Raw genomic sequence first — 6551 nt, forward strand, 5'->3', positions numbered from 1 at the left:
ACAATTCTCTGTTATCTTCCCTTAATGTGATGGAGCTAATTCACTGTCCTTGTTGGCTAAGGGCTCAGGAGGAAAGCATTTCTGTTAGGAAAAAGGACTTGGGATTTTAATTTATATAAACCATAATAAAAACATAGGAAGAAAAGAGACTTGGAGAACACAGGAGCATGAATTGGCATAGATAATAAGCCCTGAATAAGTGCTTTCTTATGATGTGAAGATGTTAGAGTTCTCTGAGACATGTGAATGGCAATTTTTTCACCCACTGTATACATCTTTTTCAGGTCCTGGTGCATATATTATTAAAAGTAGAGCTCATCCTTTTACAGAAAATTGAAGCCAAAAAAAGTCAAGTCATTCAGTCAGACAGCAAATGACTGAGAACTAGAACTCAGGGCCTCTGGTCTACCTTATTTTCAACTCTGTCACATGAACTATCTGGGTTCATTTGAAGTTGCAAGTGGCATTTATTTTAGCATTTTCCTAGTACTCTCATGCTTTCTCTTTTTTCAGTATCTGAAATGTTTTATCCAGAACATCAACCATTTTGAGTGCAGAAATTCTATTTTTAAAACTATTACCAAGAAATAAATGCAATAAATATTTTTGTGATTCTCCTCCAATAAGTGTGCATGTGCATTTCTTTCATGTAAGGATGTGTTTATTTCAAAAAGAAAAAAAAAAACCACAGACATAAATTCTCCCTATTATTTTACATATTATGAGAACTTTCCCATGTTATTTATGTATCTTTTCAAAACATGATTTTTAATGCTGAAAACTAGTTCAACAAAAGAATGTACTATAATTTATTTATTTTAAATTTTATTTATTTACTTATAGAATGAAAGAAAGGGTGACAGAGAGAATCATCAGTGGAGGAAGAGGTAAAAAATGACTTCTTGCCGAAACCGGTTTGGCTCAGTGGATAGAGCGTCGGCCTGCGGACTGAGGGGTCCCAGGTTCGATTCCGGTCAAGGGCATGTACCTGGGCTGCGGGCACATCTCCAGTGGGAGATGTGCAGGAGGCGGCTGGTCGATGTTTCTCTCTCATCGATGTTTCTAACTCTCTATCTCTCTCCCTTCCTCTCTGTAAAAAATCAATAAAATATAAAAAAAAAATGACTTCTTAAAATATATAACTGAAGCCAATTTGAAGGATGCAGAGTTTTAAGGAAGAAAGATAGGTAGAAGCTGGCTTTAATTGGAAGGGCAAAGGAAAGTGATTGCTATATACCCATCTGTCAGTTACTAATGGATTCCTCTCTGTTTAGCTGGGTGCTTGGCAGTCGGCTATACTACATTTAAAATATATATATATATATATATATATATATATATATATATATATATATATGTTTTTATTGATTTCAGAGAGAGGAAGGGTGAGAGAGATGAGAGAGAAACTCTGACCAGCCACCTCCTGAAGAATGTCCCCAACTAGGGATCAAGCCCAAGGTGCCCAGGCCCAGAATCAAATTGGCGACCTCTTGGTGCATGAAACTATGCTCAACCAACTGAGCCACACTGGCTGGGCAGCTATACTACATTTTTAACCTCTCTTGCAGATGTATATGACAATGTGACTACATTCTGGCTGCCAAAAGGAAAGTGAGCAGCAGTGATTTTGGTAAATCTTACCTTTAATAGGAAGCTGCTTGACCCTCTTTCCTCTTTGCAGTGTATTAATGGTGAGTCAACCTTGACCCTATGGACTGAGTGTAATACCATGGGTGGAGTAGCAAGTTGGACAGAACTGAGTTCCAGGGCACAGAGCCCCTGACCAGTCCTGCATGGTCTAATAGCTCAGACTTTTACCTGGGAGAAAAACGGAACTTTTATCTTTATTAAGCCACTGATATTTTTGTCTCCACCTACTCAATATCCTAACTAATAGTGGAGAGAAAGGCCATGAGGATATGAAATCTACTTAGAAAGTCGAAATCCTCTGCCTTCTCTTTTTTTCTTCTTCACTGCCTCTCTTCTAATCCATTCTCCTTTTTCTGTAGTTAAATATATGTGTACACACACACACACACACACACACACACACACGCTCCTTCATATCCCACGGTTCCAGATTTTTAGCTCCATATATTAACAGACTCACATCTTCTGTGCTGTGTGTTTTTCCTGCTTAATCCAGATACCAGTGAAACAGCCCCGAAGATGGACATCATGTGCTCCCTCAGAGGCTCTCCCCAGAGCACAGTGAGGCAGTAGGCATCTGACCAAGCTGTGGACAGGCACATCTCTTTGGTCACAGTGGGCAGAGGGTATTGTTTTCTTTGTACAATAGGATTTGTAAGGAGTAGAGGAGTTGTATTGTTCCTAGGAAGCTTTCTCTCTTTCCATAAAAGGGCATTTCGAGGAAGTCTTCAATGTGGGCAATCACAAATGCCTTATGTTTTCCCTTTCCATCAAAACTTCTAGTTTCTCTACACTACCTTACAGGGTATTTGTAAGTATTGTTTTGGTCTTCCTATTATCCATGCATTTGGTCACAGAATCTAATTTTACTCTTAATTTTAATTTATGTGGTTTGGCTTGGCGCTGACATTGCCATTTGACTCTAGGATTGAATACATAATCTAGTTCTGGCCACGCTGGAGATATTAGGGGAAAAAATGCTTTTGAAATGATGGGGTTAGCCTTAGCTGGTTTGGCTCAGTAGATAGAGCGTCGGCCTGCGGACTGAAGGGTCCCAGGTTCGATTCCAGCTAAGGGAACATGCCTGGGTTGCAAGCTCGATCCCCAGTAGGGTGCGTGCAGGAGGCAGCCAATCAATGATTCTTTCTCATCATTGATGTTTCTATTTCTCTCACCCTCTCCTTCCCTCTCGGAAATCAATAAAAATATATTTTAAAAAATAAAATGAAATGATGGGGTTACTACACTAGGAGAATATAAGGCTGTAGCTGCTGGGATCAATTTGCCATCCTATGAAGGGAGCATATCTAAGAATAAAGTCAATACCAAGGAAAACAGACCAAGAGACAGAAGTCAACCCTGGTGACTTTGTCTGGCAACCTCATATTCTATTCTACTTTATAACCCTTTATGCTTTTTATTTTTATTTATTTATTTATTTTTAAAAATATATTTTATTGATTTTTTTTACAGAGAGGAAGGGAGAGGGATAGAGAGCTAGAAACATCAATGAGAGAGAAACATTGATCAGCTGCCTCCTGCTCACCCCCTACTAGGGATGTGCCCGCAACCAAGGTACATGCCCTTGACTGGAATCGAACCTGGGACCCTTCAGTCCGCAGGCCAACACTCTATCCACTGAGCCAAACCAGTTAGGGCCCTTTATGCTTTTTAAAACACTATCATAGCACTGTTATGCTTGAGTCTTTCAAAAACCCTGAGAAATAGACGGTATCATCCCCATTCTATAGAGGAGGAATTTGAGACTCGGAGAGGTAAAGGCAACTTGCGAAAGCCACATAGCAAATTAATTGCAGAGGCAGGACTAAAACCATATTAATTGCCACCCAATCAAACAGTACACTGTTAGGGACATCATTTACCCTCTGTAGTGGGGAGATCAACACAAAGGCCCATCGAACTCTAGGCACAGGTAATTCTGTTACGTCATTGATCCCTCTAGTCTTTTGTAAAGCTCCCTCTCCTTAGAGCCAAGGGGTATCTCTTACACCAGATTTTGCACACCTGTCACTATGAGGGTACAGTCAGTGCTAGTGACAAATGGTTCTCTCACCCTCCACAACTAGTTAAGGATGGGATCAGAATCAAGCAGTAGTCACTATTCCAGGCTCCCAGATCAAGTCTTAACATTAATGAGTATGTTGATAATGGAGTTTTTCCTACCATTAATGGGAATTCAGCTGAAATAATCGGCAAGAAACCACAAGAGAGAAATTTCTGGCTGCAGTCGAGAGATCATATTTCAGCTGGATTCTCCTTAATATGTGAGCCAGATGGGAGATGGTGGGGGCCAGGGGAAGAGGCAAAGGATGAAACATGATTCAGGAAGTTATAAAAGAGGGCGAAGAGGAACCCTAGTGTTTCTGGGAAGGAATGTCAAGATGTAGCACTTTTCCCAAGCATAAGTCTTTCATATTTTCCTTCCTTTCTTCCTTCCCTCTTTTTTTTTTTTTTTTTTTTTGGCAGTCTGGTTGTATAGGGATTAAAAAATGCTGGGGCCTTAGCCGGTTTGGCTCAGCGGATAGAGTGTCAGCCCGTGTTTTGAAGGGTCCCGGTTCAATTCCTGGTCAAGGGCATGTACCTGGGTTGCAGGCATTATCCTCCGGCCCAGTCTGGGTGTGTGTCTCTCTCACATTGATGTTTCTCTCTTTCTCTCTCTCCCCCTCCCTTCCATTCTCTCTAAAAATCAATGAAAAAATATCCTCAAGTGAGGATTAACAACAACAGAAATGCCGAGGATTTAATTTCTCTAATTACTTAGAAGCCCATCTGTGCCCCACTTTGGTGCCTGAGCCACTGCTCTGACAAAGGAACCATGTGCTAATCTGGTCAGTTCTCCCTTTCTACAGCCATCCCCACTCCTTAATTCCTACCATCTGGCTATGGGATCACTTTTGTCAGAGAGTAGGGCTGGATGGAGCTCTGGAAATCCTCCCTTCCCAGGTGTGCCCTGATACCATGGGGGCTGGCAAACATCAGAGGACCGTATGACATCAGCCCACAATTTTTTAAAAATATATATTTTATTGATTTTTTACAGAGAGGAAGGGAGAGGGATAGAGAGTTAGAAACATTGATGAGAGAGAAACATTGATCAGCTGCCTCCTGCACACCCCCTACTGGAGATATGCCCGCAACCAAGGTACATGCCCTTGACCAGAATCAAACCTGGGACCCTTCAGTCCACAGGCCAACGCTCTATCCACTGAGCCAAACCGGTTAGGGTAGCCCACAATTTTTTTAAAAAAAGTATTTTTATTGATTTTTAGAGAGAGAGGACGAGAGAAACACTGAATTGAGAGTAAAACATCGATAGGCTGCCTCCTGCACACCCCCTACCAACAACCCCAGCACATTCCCTGACCAAGAATTGAACTTTCTTCTCTCTGTCTCTCTCTCAAAAAATCAATGAAACCTCCCTTCCTCTCTCTCTCTAAAAAAATTCAGTGAAAATATATCTTCATTGATGAGGATTAAAAAGGGAAAAAAGCATTTATCACACTTCTGGCAAAATTTCATAGCCTTACTTGGGTGCATTGGACGATGCCCAACCAGCACAGCCCACTCCTGACCACCAACCAATATCCAAGTACTGCATCTGGGTGGAAGCCTACTCTGGCTAAAGGACTATTTCACCCCCTCTCCAAGGAGACTTTTGCAGCTTTATCTCCCTTTTGCAGACCTGACTTAAGCTCAAGGCTGAGTCATCAGGGTGAGCATGAGAATATCTTTTCTATACCTAAATACAGGCTAATAACATTATAGCAGAATTTTAGTAATGCTATTATATTGATCTGGTTAAAATAATATATTTCCTATAATAAAATATCATGAACAAAAATGGGTTTTTCAAATTCCCATTTTATCATCTAGAATGAGACTGGGTGAGCTGTTGGGGAAGAGGAGAAAGTTGGTTTAAATTACTGCCTCCCCTCCCTTCCACCCCCATTGAGCAGCAATTTTCCTTCAACTTCATTTCATATATTCCTCCCTACTCTCCCAAGAATATGGGGGAGAAATAAAATAGAGCTAAACATGAAACAAAAGGAGTAGAAAAGAGGAAAGTTGCCTATTTTTCTTATCAACTTTTCTTTCCTGCATATCATTGTTCACTCTACCCAGTCATTTCTCAGACTACTCTGCAGCCCACCGCCTCACCACCAGCCTTCCAGAGCGTCCCCTTCTTACTGGAATAAGCGACACCTTTTGGTTCAGGGCTGGGACTGGTCCTGTACAAAGTCCATTAAGTGGACCTTGTTCTCCCCTCTGTCCGTGTTTTACAAGAACCTTGTTGTGTTTCTGAGTGCAACACCCCCAGGGAATCAGCGTGAGCTCAGAGTTTCTCTTTCTCTCTCAGGACTTGGAAATGCTTCTCCTTTTCCTGGTAAACCTTCTGGTTCTGGCCTGAGATGGAATCACTAGAGTTCTGGTCACCTGACGGAGAGGCTGGGCTGGGAGCTTGGAGGTACAGGGGTGAGGACCTTTAAGGTCGGAGGAATCACTCGAAGCACTCGAGTGTCTGAAGCACTTGAAATAGCACTGTGTAATGTCAGTGTTAGGCAATCGTTTTAGCCAGTGGACAAAACAGAATTCATCTCCTTGCTTAACACAGAACTCAGCTCTTTGCCTTGCCAGTGGAAGCAGTAATCAGAGTTAGAGGGGCCTCAGATATAAGCAAATGCGACTCCCTTATTATGCAGGTGAGGAAACTGAGACCACCTCCTCTCCTCAGGAGGGGCTGGCAAAGTGACAGTCCTCAGACTTCAGTGTAAAACGGGCAAGAGAACTCCAGATGGGTTTTGCTGTGTAGTGGTTTGGAGCCCTGGTCAGGTGGCTCAGTTGGTTGGAGCATCATAGAGTCAGCCTGTACACCCAAAGTT

Source organism: Myotis nattereri (assembly GCF_964212035.1).
Source record: "Myotis nattereri genome assembly, chromosome: 12".
Classification (NCBI taxonomy): domain Eukaryota; kingdom Metazoa; phylum Chordata; class Mammalia; order Chiroptera; family Vespertilionidae; genus Myotis; species Myotis nattereri.